This window comes from Helianthus annuus, chromosome 10, assembly GCF_002127325.2.
Source record: "Helianthus annuus cultivar XRQ/B chromosome 10, HanXRQr2.0-SUNRISE, whole genome shotgun sequence".
Lineage (NCBI taxonomy): Eukaryota > Viridiplantae > Streptophyta > Magnoliopsida > Asterales > Asteraceae > Helianthus > Helianthus annuus.
In genome coordinates, this window is record NC_035442.2 from 29175038 (window position 1) to 29193714 (window position 18677).

Here is an 18677-nt window from a genome sequence, read left to right on the forward strand (position 1 = left end):
TAAATTCATTTTAAGCATATGTAACCTAAATTTTGACATCTAAACTGATTAGACAATAATATTAGACATGTTAAGGCATATATTACTTGTCATAGGACTAGTTAGGCGTTCCAAACGCGTTTTACGCGAACGACGCGTTAAAGTAGCATAAGCTACCTAAACGGGTCATATCGGGTCGTAAGCACTTAGGTTAGGTTTCATTTTAGTATGTGGGCTTTGTTAAACCATATCATATGAGTTCCAATACTCATTTGGTTTACGAAACCTCATCCTATCCAATCTTCCGATTTAGGTCCGGTGTAATTATGTAGTTATCAATATTAGGTGCCGTTTGATTCCGTGCTCCTCTAGCTTTGCTTGGTAGTTATTCAAGACTCCTAAGCACCCTCAAGTGAGTACATAGTCCCCTCTTTTACTGTTTTTCAAACATTTTGGGGTGAAACACATGTGCCTACTTGTTACTTTCGTGCTTTCCATGTTTTATATCATATACTTGCTATTTTCATTAGTACACTATTAGTACATGATTTCATTATGTTTTTGCTATGTATGCCCATTGTGTGCATACTTAGTACATCGTTTTACATGACATTTCATGCTATGTATGTTCATCATACTTAGTACATTTTACATCACATGCTATGTATGTCCATTGTGTGCATACTTAGTACATCGTTTTACATGACATTTCATGCTATGTATGTTCATCATACTTAGTACATTTGACATTTCATGCTATGTATGTTCATCATACTTAGTACATTTTACATCACATGCTATGTATGCCCATTTGTCGCATACTTAGTACATTGTTTGTGCATTCTTACCTATGGTTTAGTTGATACATATTTCGCTTGCCATACATGACATTTTGTTTACGCATTACTTGATTGACATTTGACATAGACATTTTGATATCAATATACACATTTCATGAACTACATTTTTGACATAAACATTTTGACATGGTTTTCACAAAGATATTTGACAATTGGTTTAGACATGGGCAATTTACATTGGTGGTTTGTTTGGGTAAGTGATTTAAGTAACGAGACGTGTGTAATATGATACAAGCATGGTGGATACGCCGCTGGTACTTCCTATATATAAGTGATTGTATTATATTACATATCGTAGCGTTATTTAAATCATTCAATTTGGACTTATACATATTACACAAATAACATATTTTTCACAAGACATTGTTTTACAAAAACAGTTAGTTTTATACAAATTCATTTTACTTGGTTATTCATTTAACCTTACATCATTCTTTTTTTACTATACATATCTATCATCGATTTTCAAACGATTTATAAAACAAAACATTTTACAAGGATCATGACTGACTTTTGTTAAACAACTTTTTCTAAACTTATAAGTCATGAATCCTAAATCAATAAAACCTATGTACTCGCCGGCATTTTTATGCTGATGTATTTTCGCATGTGTTTCAGGTACAATAGTTGATGATATTTGATGATGATATTGATGCATGCTCACATAGGATTGGACGAGTGCCTTAGTGACATTAAAAGATGCAAGACTAGTTAACTATGTTATATTTTCTTTGTTGTTAAGACATTGTAATACATTTAATTCAATAAAACGAAATTTGTTTAATCCAGGGTTGTGAAACAATGATTCTGTTACAACATTCCCCGACGTTTCCGCCACGTTTTGTTGTTTTACTTGGTCGGGGTGTGACAACGGGGGTGTGCCCAGCTCAACACGGCCATGGTCAACGCTAAGATTCACAGAATCCAAGCAAATCTTGATTGTATGCTTCGGCCCCCCAGCGGACACGGGGGCATGTGGAGCTAATGCAGACAAATTGCATTTAATGAAGAAAGAGAAAGTGGATGGACACGGGGCCGTGCTCAATGGACACGGGGCCGTGCTCAATGGACACGGGGCCGTGTCAGGGTTTTTGTGTAGGCTATAAATAGAGGTGCTTGGTTCACTTCAAAGGCATCCCTTGGCAAACCACCTCTCTCACACTTCACCCACACTCCACCACTACTACAACCCACATCCACTACCATCATCCATCATAGAGTGTGTGTAATAGACTCGGGATCTAAGATTGATAGTAAGAGTTCTTGACAATCAAAGGCCATGTTTGCCTAAGTCTCGTACATCACTTGGTGAAGACAAGCATTTAGTGTAATACTTTTGATTTTCAATCTTTTCGCACTTTTTATTTGGTTTTGTATTAATGACTTTAATAACTAGTTTCTTATGTTGAAGGTGAAACTTCCTTATCATTTGTCTGTGGTGTCTTGGCGTTATTTTACTGTCTATATAAAATAAAAGATTTACACCATTCATATCTCTACGGTCTATATAGAGATATGTTGGCTACCTGGTCGGGGGTTAAGGGAATGGTTTGGTAAGGTTCTTGCCTTGTTCAGTGTATAGATCCTGCAAGGACCTGGGTCAAGCTTACTATGACCTCCTTCAATACCCACTGGTATTGGATGGAGGGGGTGCGAATGGCTTGATCCCCTCATATGTAAACTACTATTAATACATTAACCCGGCTACTTGGGATTGTATCCCTGCTGACTCAAACCACTTAGCCGAGGGTAACGTCACCTTCAAAAGAGGGGCCTACCACATTACACATTAATAACTTAATTAATTATCTTTCAATATTCCGACCCTTTAGGATTGTATCCTTGTTGACTCAAACTACTGGGTTGAGGGTAACGTCACCTTCAAAAGATGGGCCTACTACTATAACTAAGATAATCTCTTAAAAAGTGCAAAAGTGCGGAAATCATCAAAGGTTACACTAAAGGCGAGTCGGATCCAAGTGATTCATCTTGTCTATCTGGTTTATTTTTATTTTTATTTTTATTTTTCAGCATTTTAGTTTTTATTTTCATGTTTAAAACTTTTTCTCCAACTTTTGATTTGATTAGACGTTGAGGATAAAACGGTACTAAAAGCTCTTGTGTCCTTGGACGACCTCGGTATCTTACCAACGCTATACTACGCTCACGATGGGTGCACTTGCCCATATGTGTGTTTAGTGTTAGTAACATATCGTGTTTTATAAATTGAAAACTTGACTAAAGTGTTAAAAAGGGCTTAAAATATACATAAAAATATATAACGCTACACACGCATCAGTGACTGTTAGGTTTTGTGGTTGTTGTTAGTTGGTTTTTAGACATTTTGGTGATGTGGTGGTTCGTTTTGGTTTTTTGATCCTTGGTGGTTATTAGTTAATGGTGGTTAGACAGTTGTTTTCGTAGTTTCTAATTCATCTTCGTATGCTTCATGGTGGATGGTCAGTTATGTTTCCGTTTGAACAATTAGTAGTTAAACAATGTTACTTTGTAAGAAAGTTGATAAGTTTTTTTTTGTTTTAATGTATAACATAATTTTGGTATTACTCCCTTTGCCAATTTATCTTATTTTCTTTGCACATCGAATATATTACGGTTTTCATATCGATGCCTCCAACGCAAACATCCGAACCTCTAAAGATATTATTTGAATACGAATATATGGTTAATTATTATGGGTTGTTAATTGTTAATGTTTAAAATAACATGTCTTATTGTTAGTTTGATATACTTAGTATGTAAACATTAATTTTTTTTTAATGTTTTAAGTTTAAATACAACCACTGAAGATGTCAAACCATGTGAAAACCACGTTCAATTACAAAATAAGTTGATGTCTGAACTTTTATGTTCACAAAATATATATAGATATCTTTTATTTTTATTAACTTATTATTGTTTTTAGGAAATTTAAATATATTTATAACAAATAAGGAAACAATGATAATTGATTTATGTGAAATTATATTTGGGAATACGTATATTGGTAATTTAATTTTATTTTGTAAACTATTATTCAATTTATAATGCAATATCATATAAAAGTTATGAATACATAAATTTATTTCTGTGTTAATTGACAATCATACTTAACTAAAATGGAAACTAAAATAGATTGACAGTTAATTTTGATGTAGATATTATGTTTTCTTTGATCAAAATCTTTATATTATTGGTGTGTTTTATGGTAGTAGAATTTTAATAAATTATGAAATCATTATTTGTTGAATAATAACAAAATCCTTTTTTTTTTTTATTTTCACAGTTTTCTATATGAAAATGAAGTTTTGTGTTGATGAAGGTTGGGTTATGCAAGTAAGTGTGAATTCCCATGTGTAGCATATTACAAACAATATATACGGTTATTTCCAATATTATATGTTTAAACATCGAATTTGTTAAAAAAATTCTAAATATGAAATACTCTTCAAAAGTCAACCCTTTATTTGTATGTATCTACAGACACGATTATAATCTTTCTATTTTTATAAATTTATATTTATGTTAAATTATGTTAGTGTATTATACAGTTTCTTTATTTATCAAAATTTTACAACATCTTTTTTTTATATTTTAATAACATATTGTTTCTAAAAATATGATCTTAGCAAGTTTTATATAAATACATGTTCATTTGTTCTTCATTCATTATTATATTCCTAAGAATAACTTTTCTTTTGGTTAAGTAACTGTTTGAGAGGTAAGCTATGGAAGACCAACATCTTTTTTTTATATTTTAATTTGACATACTGTTTCTCAACCATAGGATGCCACATAGGCAAAATAGCTCCACCATTCAATGACATAAGCAAAATAGTTTCCACATGGCAAATAATCGAAGATTGTTTCATTAAACAATGTTACGTAAACAGCCCACCAAGTGGCATATATCAAATATGTTATAAGGGTTCTTATTGGAATGTTGAGGCGTGTAAGTTTCATACCAGCTTTGTAGTTGCTAAAGGATGGCCGGAAGTGTGCAACGATCTTAGGATACTGGACGATGATTTGCTTATCTTCATGAGAATTGATAATGTTGTTTTTGAGTTATTAGTTTATCGAAACGAGACTGAGATTCTGTTGTCGAAGAAAGCTGAATCTGCCGATGATATTGTACTTGAGATATCCAAGGCTGATTATTTTGAGAATATATTCAAGGTACGTATGTATTTAGCATTAGCAGTAAAAGATTTATTTATTTTAGCATTTTATTAATTATTCTAGTAATGTTGACCAGGACATCTATAAGGATGATAAAGTTACGTCTTTAGGTGAAGGAAAAACTTTTAGTCAGGTACTTACTTAATTATTAAAATTATTATTTTAATTTAAACACATATAAATTTAATGTTTTTACAATCATTATTAATGTTGTGTATCTTATTTTATATTTATCCAATAATGTAATACTTACAAGATGTCATTTTACCATGTTAAAGATTGTTATATTATTTTGGTTATTAACGTTACTCTATGACAACAGGTTAAGAAGAAAGGTAAGGTTATTTCTGACAGAAAGGAGATGGTCAAGAATACGACAAAGGGTTTCCATGCCACCTTACCTATCGACACAATTGATCATATTGCATGTTCTTCGTTTGCTCATAAGGTCAAGGTATCTATACTTGCCACTTAATTAGTATACGTTATATAAACTGTTTTTTTGGCGCATATATTCCACATGCTTTTAATTCGCATGTATATGTTTATTTTTTCATCAAGGGGAAGAATGGCGGCAATGCTCACAAAAAGCGTAAGCATACAAATAAGAGTGCAAAGACTGCAAAAAAACATTATGCTCATCTTCTCGACCCTGAGTTCTTTCACTTTGTTCGGAAAGGAGAATATAGGCTGGTATACCAATTTTTTATAACAAACTAATGATTTATGTTATTTGTCTTTGAGTATTATTTTCTTTCACACAATACATGTAGCGTCTTCCTATTGAAGTTGCCAGACGAGTAGGTCTTTGTGTTGATCTTCATCCCTTGAAAGTTTAAAATATGGTTGGACTTGTGGATGTTTATGATGTGAAGACGGAGTTAAACAATGGCCAGCCACGTTACGCGTTGGGTGGTTGGCGGAAGTTCATGACTGAGAATAACTTGAAGTTGTTTGATATGTTGCACTTCACATACGTGTCTTCGCAGCAGAAGATCGTTCTAAATGACGTCACTTTAGTTTAAGAACGACCTATAAGTACGTTTTGATATCATATATTATAATTATGAATGTTTTGATGGCCATGTTGCATGATTTTGTTTTTGAACTTATTAACTTGATTGTTTGTTGATGTATATGGGTAACATGATAAAACAATGTTATTAGTAGTTTGTGTTTCATATATATATATGATATCATGCTTGTTTTTGCTAATTCTCATGTTAACAATATTACATTTTATTATTTAAAAGATTCATGATAAGTAGGGTAATTAAAATTTTACTAAAAATATAAGACATAATCTAAGTATGGATACTCTAAAATCATATAAAAACCAACTTGCATTATTTCTTCTATTTGTAAATAAAACCCAATTTTTGGTTGATTTTTAAATTTCTGATCAATTTAATTATAGATGCTTTCGGTTTAAGGATAATCATTGTTATGGAAATTATTTAATAATTAATCAATTTTTTTATATAGTTACTAAGGGGACCGCTAAAATGAAAACCACCTCCAGTTGTAAGAACCGTGAGAACTTTTTGATCCGAGGCGAGTTGGACCAAAAATTTTTTTCACAAACGTAGATGCGTGTATTATAAACCCATTTGTAAAAAAAAATTCAAAAAAAAAAAAATGTCGTGTGTGTAGTTTTGAGCACCACAAGTTTGTGTTTACGGGTACCGTAAATTTTATTTAAAATTTACGGTACCCGTAAACACAAACTTGTGGTGCTCAAAACTACACACACGACATTTTTTTTTAATTTTTTTTACAAATGGGTTTATAATACACACAAATAAAATTTACGATACCGGTAAACACAAACTTGTGGTGCTCAAAACTACACACACGACATTTTTTTTTGAATTTTTTTTTACAAATGGGTTTATAATACACGCATCTACGTTTATGAAAAAAACATTTTGGTCCACCTCGCCCCGTACGGTGTAGTTCTCACGGTTGTTACAACTGGAGGTGGTTTTTATTTTAGCGGTCTGATGTGCATTAGGTGTAATATAATTTAGGTGTATATTTTAAGCACTTTTTACAATTTTTAGCAAGTTTTAAATTTATAAACACGATACTCACTAACACTAAACACACATATGGGCAAGTGCACCCATCGTGGACGTAGTATAGTGTTGGTAAGATACCGAGGTCGTCCAAGGACACAAGAGCTTTTAGTACCGGTTTATCCTCAACGTCTAATCAAATCAAAATGTTAGAAAAAGAATTTTAAACTAGAAAAATAAAACTAACTAAAATGCTGAAAAAGAAAATAAAAGTAAAAACAGATAGACAAGATGAATCACTTGGATTCGACTCGTGTGTAGTGTAATCTTTGATTATTTTCGCACTTTTGCACTTGTTTAAGAGATTATCTTAGTTATTGTGGAAGGCCCCTCTTTTGAAGGTGACGTTACCTTCAACCCAGTAGTTTGAGTCAGCAAGGATACAATCCTAAAGGGTCGGATTATTGAAAGATAATTAATTAAGTTATTAATGCATAATGTGGTAGGCCCCTCTTTTGAAGGCGACGTTACCCTCGGCTAAGTAGTCTGAGTCAGAAGGGATACAGTCCTAAGTAGTCGGGTTAAAGTTTTAATAGTAGTTTAACTTATGAGGGGATCAAAGAGTTTGGACCCCCGCCATCCAATACCGTTGGGTATTGAAGGAGGTCCTACTAAATTTGATCCAGGTCCTTTGTAGGATCTATACACTGAACAATGGCAAGACTCTTACCAAACTGTTCCCTTAACCCCCGACCAGGTAGCCAACATACCTCCATATAGAACGTGGAGATATGAATGGTGAAAATCTTTTATTTTATATAGACAGTAAAATAATGCCAAGACACCACGGACAAACGATAAGGAAGAATCACCTTCAACATAAGAAACTAGTAATTAAAGTCATTAATACAAAACAAATTAAAAAGTGCAAAAGATTAAAAATAAAAAGTATTACACTAAACACTTGTCTTCACCAAGTGATGTAAGAGACTTAGGCAAACATGGCCTTTGATTGTCAAGAACTCTTACGATCAATCTTGGATCCCGAGATGACTCACACACTCTATGATGGATAATGGATGATGGTGGTGCATGATGGTGTTGTGATGGTGGTGGGTGGTGGGTGAAGTGTGAGAGATGTGGTGTGCCAAGGGATGAGTTGCAAGAGCTCCAAGCACTCCTATTTATAGGCTGAACAGAAGCCTGGGCACGGCCTCGTGTCCACTGGGCACGGCCCCGTGTCCATCCGAGTCTCTCTCTTCATTAATTGCAATTCGCAATTTCATTAAATGCGTCTGCAACAGTTGACCACGCCCCCGTGTCCGCTGAGCACGGCCCTGTGGTGGGCAGTAGAAGCTTCTATCACTTTGTCTTTTCTGCTGACACTTGGGCACGCCCCCGTGCTCACTGAGCACGGGGCGTGTTCAGTCTTCTGTCTTCTTGTTTTACTTTGGGAAGATGCTGTCAAGAGGTCGGGCATGCCACGTTTGTTCCTTTTCTTGTATTTATGTTAGATTTAGCTGTATTTTTGCTTCTTTTGTTCATTTGAGCTCATTTAATCCTGAAAATACAAAAGGAAGGCAAAAACACACTTTTTCCAACATTAGTACTAAAAAGGGTTAGTTTTATGCCACAATTGATGTAATTTATATGTTGCATTTTGTGCACATCAAATACCCCCACACTTGAATCTTTGCTTGTCCTCAATCAAAACTTTTTATAATGTGGCTTTTTCACTCCCAAATGGAATGGGTAGAAGAGAAGGTTTTTGGACTTGTCATAGAGTGTCGGGATTTCCAAGATTCTTTATTTAAGTTTTATTTTTATTTATTTACAATCTTATTCGTCATGATTTATTAAAAACGTTTCATAAGATAAATTACTTATTAGGGCATAACATGCCTTTTTAAAATTCCATTTATATACAAGTTTACATACCTCACGGGGGGATCACTCAACACTCGGCCGAAGGTGTATTTTTACTAAATCACTCGAGAGCGGCATGGAACTTACTCCTACTATAGGCTTGCCAAGCAATCAATCCTCCTCCTTTTTAACTATATACCTTTGTAAATATCAAGAGGACTTTTTGGGTGAAGGGTTAGGCTTGGGCTAAAGGTGGGTAGTTGGGTTAGTGGTTAGTAAAAGGGCCAAAAGCGTAAAAAGCATCAGTTTTAGAGACCTTTTATTTTTCACAATTTTTAATTTTTTTTTATTTTGATGAACCATTTCTTTCAAACAAGGTTAATTTTGATGAACTTGTTTGTTTATTTGGTTTCATCAACTATTTTTTTTTTGAAAAGTCATAAGAAAAACCGAGCTTTGTTACTAAAAGAAAAGGGTTAAAATAAAAAGGTTTAGGTGGGTAAAAAGGGTGATTGTTTTGGGTTAAGAAATGAAAAGGTTTAGGCTCAAATAGGTTAACTAGGGGGATTTTTGGGTAGGTGGTAAAAAAAATGAAAAATAATGGTGTAGAAAGAAAAAAAAGGTTAGTCCTAATGCCTCCATCATTTACTTACTCGGGTTTAAGTTGGTAAGGACCGGGAATGCATTGTCGTGGCAAGTTCTAGAGTCGTACGAACCAAGCGGCTATTCACACAAGAAACGAAAAATGAGCATTTAGTGTAAAGATATGTATTTGTATGCTCAATAAAGGCTCAAAACTCACTTTTGTGGGAATGGGTTTTTAATGTGATCAAGTATATATAATCAAATTTTAACTAAGCTTGTCATGCCGTTTCATAATTTTCTTACGTTGGTTCTTTTTATCACGACGCTATCGGTTGTAAACTTGTAAAAATATAACCTTGTTAGAACTTGAAATTCCCAACTTAAACTTAGACAAGTAAAAAAAATGAAATTTTTTTTTGAAAAAAATTTGGGGTGATTAGCGGTTCTAATAGAGTTTTGTGTAAGGCTTGTTAATTAGGACTTGCAAGATTCAAAGTTTTAGCACCCCCCCACACTTAAATTACACATTGTCCTCAATGTGTCCCAAAAATAAGTTTTTAGGTTGATTGAATGTGTAAAAGAGTGTTAAAAGCAAAACTTTTATGTTACTGGCACTCTGGACACGGCCCCATGGTGTCCGGGCACGGCCCCGTGTTCAGGTGCCGGTGACAAAATTTAAAAAGAGGAACGGAAGCCTGGACACGGGGGCGTGTTCAGTGAACACGACCCGTGTCCAGTTACCTGAACTGGGCGATTTCTGCAGATTGTGCAGCACGGGGCCGTGTTGGGCGGACACCGCCCGTGCTGAACTTGCTGTAATGAAGAAATTTTTGCCGGATGGCCCTGTCTTCGTGCATGGGGTGATGTTTCTCGTTTCCCTTGTTATCCTTGACCATCCCAAGTGTCTTTTATTCCCGCAAATTTAAACTAAAATAAAAATTAATCTAAGCTAAACTAACGATAGTTCCGCGGAATGCCTCCGTGGTGCGCCACGTTTATAAGGGTTCTTGGCTAGACCCAAAGTGAGGTCATATATTTTCTGAGCGGGATGTTTTGCATCCCATGTTGCACCGTCGGAGAGCATCATCCAAACTCGAATCAGTGACCTTCATGTAATTGACCGGGTCATCGTCCTCTACTCTCTTCCCAACTCCAAACTTCACTTCCTTATCCCCAAACTTCAAAGTAAGTGTTCCGTCATTCATGTCTACCACTGCTTGCGCGGTGGCTAGAAATGGCCTCCCTAGTATGAGGGGGACTTCGGTGTCCTCTTCCATATCTAGTATGACAAAGTCGGCCGGGTAGACGAAATTGTCGACTTTGACCAGTAGATTTTCAGCGACACCTTGTGGGTATTTGATGGATCTGTCGGCAAGTTGTATACTCATCTTGGTAGGGCTTGTTTTTCCTAGGCCGAGTCGTTTGAACATTGATGCAGGCATGAGGTTAATGCTAGCCCCAAGGTCGGCTAGTGCATTACGAACGGGGGATTCCCCGATCGAGCAAGGAATTGTGAAGCTTCCAGGATCAATCTTCTTTTGTGGGAGTTTGTTGAGTACGAGGGCGGAGCATTCTTCGCCTAAGTTAACTAATTGCAATGATTCAATTTTCCTTTTATGAGTGAGGAAGTCCCTCATGAATTTTGAGTATTTAGGCATTTGAGTTAGGACTTCGATAAAAGGAATATTAACATGCAATTGTTTTAGTAGATTTTCGAATTTTGCGAATTGCTCATTGGTCTTTTGACGAATAACCTACCGGGGTATGGAACCGGAGGAGATTTGGTAGGCTCTTGAATTAGATGAGAAGTCTTCTCTTGTTGGGGCGGTGTTGTGCTTCCCTCAGTTGGCGGTGGTGGAGCTTCTTCGGAACCTACGGTACGGTTTCTTAACGTTATGAGACGGACTTGTGCTTTTGGGTTTGTTTCGGTATTACTTGGTAATGCACCTTGTGGTCTCTCGAAGAAATTTTGAGCTAATTGATATATTTGTTTTTCAATGTTTTGTATACTAGCTTGTTGATTTCTAAAATTCGATTCCAATTGTTGAAATCGATCCAAGTTTTTCTTTTCAGTGTCGGAGATGAGGCGAGATATAGTATTTTCAAGCCTTTCTCGTCCACCTTGTTGTTGAGGGAAATTTTGTGACTTATTTCTTGGTTGTTGAAAGTTTGTTCGTTGGTTTAGGCTTTGTTGGTTACTACTATTGTCGGGTTCTCTCCAACCAAGGTTAGGGTGGTTACGCCATCCTTGGTTGTAGGTACCCGTTGGAGGACCCGACGGCCCAGGTCTATTATCAATGTAGTTTACCGACTCTGGTTGATCATCTGTTTCTTTCATACAACTCCAATTTTCATGTGGCCCACCACACCCTTCACAAGCCATAACCGAGACCGTTTTTGTCATTTCTAACTTTTTGATTTTTGAAGAAAGGGCCTCGATTTGGTCTTGTAAAGAAGTGCTTTCATCAACCTTATGGGCGCCCGGGGCAATAGATTTATTTCCTCGGGGAGTGTGCCACTGAAAATTGGTTTGAGCAATTTCCTCAATTTGATTGTATATTTCATGTGGGCAGCGATTACCTAAAAGTCCCCCGGAGCTAGAGTTAAGTGTTTGTCTTGTGTGTGGCAACAACCCATTGTAGAAAGTGGATACTTGTTGCCATACCGCAAGACCGTGATGAGGACACTTTCGCAATAGCTCCTTGAACCTTTCCCAAGTTTCATATAAGGATTCCCCATCCTCTTGTGAATATGTATTAATTTCAGTCATTAATTTAGCCATTTTAGCGGGAGGGAAATACTTATATAGAAAGTTTTGGGCTAGTTCATCCCAGATGTTTACCGAGCCAACTGGGAGGGCGTTGAGCCAAGCTTTTGCTCGGTCTTTTAGTGAAAATGGAAAGATTCGAAGGCGGATGGCGTCATTTGATGCTCCATTGATCCGAAAGGTATCACATATTTCTAAGAAATTAGTAATATGTAGATGGGGATCCTCGTCTGCAAGCCCATGGAAGGTTGCGGAGTTTTGAAGCATTTGTATCAAATGTGGCCGAAGTTCGAAGTTGTTGGCTTCAACATTCGGTGCATTGATAGCGGCGCCGAGATTACCTACGGTGGGTCGTAGGTAATCCATGAGGGTACGTTGGTCCGCCATTGGAAGTGGGTCCCCCGAAACCTTCTCTTGGTTTTTAGCTTTAAGTTTTTTTCTGAGAAAGCGTTCGGGTTCTTCTAGGGGTTCTTTTATGTCTCTACTAGAACTGGAGCTCATACACTACGTAGAAGGTTCAGATGTGGTGTCCGGTTCCAAATGCTGCAATAAAAACAGAAAAGAATGTTGGTCAGGAAGTTCACCACGGCCCCGTGCTCAGTGAACACGGCCCGTGGTCGAAGATACATCGATTGTTTTCCGGATCCCTGTTACTGGAAACTTGGACACGGCCCCGTGCTCAGCTCTCTGTAACTCGGAAAATAAAAACTGTCAGTGAAACTGCTGGGCACGGCCCATGTCTGACCAGGCACGACCCGTGCTGAGCTCTGCAGAAGTTGAAAAACTAAGAAAATCATGAAAAAATAAAATAGAAAAAATGATTAGGCCGCTGATTCCTAACTTTCTTAAAATCCGTGTGTCCCCGGCAGCGGCGCCAAAAACTTGATGTGCGTTAGGTGTAATATAATTTAGGTGTATATTTTAAGCCCTTTTTACACTTTTTAGCCAAGTTTTAAATTTATAAACACGATACTCACTAACACTAAACACACATATGGGCAAGTGCACCCATCGTGGACGTAGTATAGTGTTGGTAAGATACCGAGGTCGTCCAAGGACACAAGAGCTTTTAGTACCGGTTTATCCTCAACGTCTAATCAAATCAAAATGTTAGAAAAAGATTTTTAAACTAGAAAAATAAAACTAACTAAAATGCTGAAAAAGAAAATAAAAGTAAAAACAGATAGACAAGATGAATCACTTGGATTCGACTCGTGTGTAGTGTAACCTTTGATTATTTTCGCACTTTTACACTTGTTTAAGAGATTATCTTAGTTATTGTAGTAGGCCCCTCTTTTGAGGGTGATGCTACCCTCAACCCAGTAGTTTGAGTCAGCAAGGATACAATCCTAAAGGGTCGGATTATTGAAAGATAATTAATTAAGTTATTAATGCATAATGTGGTAGGCCCCTCTTTTGAAGGCGACGTTACCCTCGGCTAAGTAGTCTTAGTCAGCAGGGATACAATCCTAAGTAGCCGGGTTAAAGTTTTAATAGTAGTTTAACTTATGAGGGGATCAAAGAGTTTGGACCCCCGCCATCCAATACTGTTGGGTATTGAAGGAGGTCCTACTAAATTTGATCCAGGTCCTTTGCAGGATCTATACACTGAACAATGGCAAGACTCTTACCAAACTGTTCCCTTAACCCCCGACCAGGTAGCCAACATACCTCCATATAGACCGTGGAGATATGAATGGTGAAAATCTTTTATTTTATATAGACGGTAAAATAATGCCAAGACACCACGGACAAACGATAAGGAAGAATCACCTTCAACATAAGAAACTAGTAATTAAAGTCATTAATACAAAACCAATTAAAAAGTGCAAAAGATTAAAAATAAAAAGTATTACACTAAACACTTGTCTTCACCAAGTGATGTAAGAGACTTAGGCAAACACGGCCTTTGATTGTCAAGAACTCTTATGATCAATCTTAGTTCCCGAGACGACTCACACACTCTATGATGGACAATGGATGATGGTGGTGGATGATGGTGTTGTGATGGTGGTGGGTGGTGGGTGAAGTGTGAGAGAGGTGGTGTGCCAAGGGATGAGTTGCAAAAGCTCCAAGCACTCCTATTTATAGGCTGAACAGAAGTCTGGGCACGGCCCCGTGTCCATCCGAGCCTCTCTCTTCATTAATTGCAACTCGCAATTTCATTAAATGCGTCTGCAATAGTTGACCACGCCCCCGTGTCCGCTGAGCACGGCCCCGTGGTGGGCAGTAGAAGCTTCTATCACTTTGTCTTTTCTGCTGACACTTGGGCACGCCCCCGTGCTCACTGAGCACGGGGCGTGTTCAGTCTTCGGTCTTCTTGTTTTGCTTTGGGAAGATGCTGTCGGGAGGTCAGGCATGCTACGTTTGTTCCTTTTCTTGTATTTATGTTAGATTTAGTTGTATTTTTGCTTCTTTTGTTCATTTGAGCTCATTTAATCCTGAAAATACAAAAGGAAGACAAAAGCACACTTTTTTCAACATTAGTACTAAAAAAAGGTTAGTTTTATGCGACAATTGATGTAATTTATATGTTGCATTTTGTGCACATCACGGTCCCCTAGTTACTAAACCTGTTTCTAAATATATATATAATATATATATATATATATATATATATATTAATCAATTTATAGAAACTATTAAATACTATTTCTACAAATTTGTTAACTTTTTCTTGTTAATAAAGAAACGAAAAAAAAACACAATCCGTTTTTGAATTTATAACTTTAAATATACTCCTTAAATGTTGTCAATAAATGTCTTTATATTTTTACTTTTCTAATTCCCAATTTTTAAGCAATAAACTTTACTATTATATCTTCTTTTATAAAATCATCATATATTTGTGCACATAATAGACAAATAATTTGTCCATAATTGAGACTATTACTATAACCATAAATAAGCTTGTCATATAAATATACATAATACATAATCATCTTTATCTATCAGACAACAAGATGAAGTCTCGGGTATGTTGATGTTATCTTCAAGTTTATTTATTTATAATATGTTGGTTTTAATTTTTACTTTGTATATAGATTTTACCAAGGTATTACCACAATTGGGTAGCTGATTTCAAGTTAGCTCTTGATGGTATGGTTCAAATCATTTCGACTGATCGAAGAATTTTTACTGTCAAGGTTAGGAAAGCAGGCTCTTCATATTTTTTTCATGACGGATGGTTCAATATGATTAATCACTACTATTAACAAATAAGTTATTGCTTTTATTTTAGTATGAAGGTAGTCGAACTTTTCGACTGATATACTTCTATCAAGATTTGGCACTTACTCAAGATGATTTCTTATATTGCCAAACATCACAGTTCTCTGAACATAAAGATCATTTGGTAATTATTTATTTTTTTATCTTTGTACTATATTAGTATTTGACTAATTTTATAAAACTTTTTTTAATATAATTTTTTTGACTTGCAGTTTATCGATAGATTTTTTGTTCATCATAATTTGAAGAACATAATACCTACGTACCATGCTATTATAACTGCTTTTCCTAACCGTACATGGTTGGTTTTTATGGAAAAACATGGTCAAAACTTTTATATGACTACTGGATGGAATCAAATTAAAGAAGACATGAAAATTCAAGATGAACACTATATTATATTTGACATGATTTTGGAGTCAAATTTGATATGTTGGTTTTTTGAGGCACAGAAGATTTGGTCCGTATTCCTGAACGACGTCTTGCATGTGTTAAAGTAGAAGTTAAAGAAGAAGTTAATGAAGAAGGTGTTGCTTAAATTGTTTAGCATTCTTATCTTATGATATAGACCGAATAAAAAACAAGTTTGTTTTTCTCAGTATTACATTTTATCAATTTTTACTCATACAAACGTTCTTATTATTTATTAATCTACCTTATTCATCATGCAATTTTCATTTATTAATATATATGTATATATTTATTAGTTTAGAAAGATAGATTAACAGCCCGTAAGTATTCACGGGTGATAACCTAGTATTATACATATATCTTCTGAAAAAAGAAACCCACAAAAATAATCACCAAAGTTGCTGACTTTGGTTCCTTTTCTGCCCAATGTTGATTTTCGAAAGTAACATGACTGGGTTTTATGCTTTTCACGGCCCACTTGCGTCTTGGATGTGTATGACATCATAATATGGCTCAAAGTTGAAACCTTATAATTGTTGCAGCCTAATCACCATATTAATTTAATATGTAAACTCCAAAATTCATTCATTGCGAATTGCAAAATAATTATGAATTCCTTTTGTTGTCACCATTGTATCGCACCACCTAAAAAAATAGAACAAGTAATTTTAATGATCATTAAATACATTCAATAACCTATTCAATAACCTTTAAATTTCACTTTATATTCTTTTCTCTTTCTCATGTTTGTGATTAATAGCATTCAACAATTTTCTTTTAATAGTAACTTTAATTTAATGCAATTGTTAATTTACTACTATAAATTTATCTTTTTTGCTCACGGTCTCTTGAAATCTTTAGAATTCAAATATGAACCACAATATTACTAAAAACCACCTTAAAGGTACTCAAAAGTAGGGACATATTTATATAAAAATATGTATAATTTAGATCATATCAAATATCACCACATTTAATCTTTTGCTTGTCCCTAAGCAAAATCCAAGCAACATGTCCAACTTAAACACTAAACAAAAACGCAAATCTCAAACAAATTATAACGCGAACTACGAAATCATAAAACACAGCGGTTTCCCAAGATTTACAACGCTCAAAAGGTTGACGAATCATAATATTTAAGTGAAAACGGGCCTACCTAATCAAGTTTTTCTTACCTTCAAGCAATCAATTATGCACTGTCAACACCCATCACAATTTCACTCATCTCTCGGCTAATATATATGTAATTTCGAGTGAACTCTCGAAAACGAACTATGAAACATACTATCATAAGCTTGTACGTCAATCAAATATCCACCTAAATGTTAGAACTCGACACGGATCAAGAGGTCTTTAATGGGTAGGTAAGGGTTAAAGGTAGGTTATTTTTATTTGGGAAGAAGTGGCTAAACACATAATCACACGATAAACCGGATAAGCATGAAACAAATACTAACATATTGGTCATTTCGACCTACAACTTTATTCTGTTTTTTTTTCTCTTTCTTTTTCCTCTTTTTTTTTCATATCTTCTGTTTTTTTTTTTTTTCATTTTCAAGATAAAGATAACAAAAACAAAATACGCTCCGGTTATCAAATTAACAATGGGTAACAAACAAATGGTTTTAGGCTCAAAGCGGTATCTAAAGGTAATGGTGAAACGGGTCAAACACAAATTAAAGGCTACACAAATAGGGTGATCCTAATGCCTCTATCATATCCATGTCAAATCCTAACCGAAGGTCTCAAACTGTATCAAAACGCACAAGTTCTAAAGTAATGCAACAAGTCGGTAAAAACACATGAAATGAAAATAGTGATCATATATACATGAAACATATAAAGGCTCAAATCTCACTATCATGTGGAAAATAAGGTTACCGATATTGACAATGCACAACCAATTAACTCTCCGGCTCCATCCACTATCCTAGGCATCCCAAAACCTTTTACTCCCAAAAATTGATTCAGTCAACCTACTATCCCGCAAGTTAAAGAAACATGCGCTCTCGACTCGTAAATTCGACGATTAAACCGCTTTTGACCGACGCTTTAAAAAGGTTTTTGTTTTCTACGCGCTAAAGGACCAGGACTCACAACTGTCACACCCTGGCTTTGCGGAAGCGTGGTTATTTTGGTGTGACTTCTTAATACCATAGCTTAATCATAACAAAGCTATATGAATTTAAAATATGCAAGATCATCCATTAAAAATAAAAGTATCGAAACATTGTCTTAACGGGTTAACACCCAACAACCATAACTTGTCTAAACATTACAAATTCAAATAGAAACATGAATTCAAGGACTGTGACTTGTCCAGGTAAGAGTCACATTCCCCGAACCCTGGATGACCTTGAGCCTAATGCAGCGGAAAACAAGCCATACCGCGCCAGATCGTTAGTTTCCTGAAATACATGTAAGTTGAAAAATCAACAATAATGTTGAGCGAGTTCATGCGAAAGTGAGTAAATAAACCTTTGTATTTATCAAAAATTCCTGGTATGTAGCAAATAAGGAAAAAGAGATCACCAATGGTTTGCAAGGCCATTGATATGTGTGAAGTGCAAGTAGGAAGACTCAAACCTAGCGGATTTTGCGTCGGGCACAAAGTCACCCCAAGGTCCGTTATGCTGGACCTGGAGTTGGGCTCGCTACACCCAGATAGATCTACTGCTTACGTCCCTCGGTCCTACCATGAGGATTAATGGCCTCCAGTTCCCGCCTACCCACTCACATGATCTAAGTAATAACCCTCCTTACGCTAACCATACCATGTAT

At 35.6% G+C, this 18677-nt stretch overlaps 1 non-coding gene across 1 annotated transcript; it reads left to right on the plus strand.

The window, feature by feature from the left end:
* Positions 1–12156: 12156 nt before the first annotated feature.
* On the plus strand, positions 12157–12263 carry LOC118483415. Its single transcript, XR_004870703.1, has one exon. It is a non-coding gene; the product is annotated as a small nucleolar RNA R71 (small nucleolar RNA).
* Positions 12264–18677: the final 6414 nt, after the last annotated feature.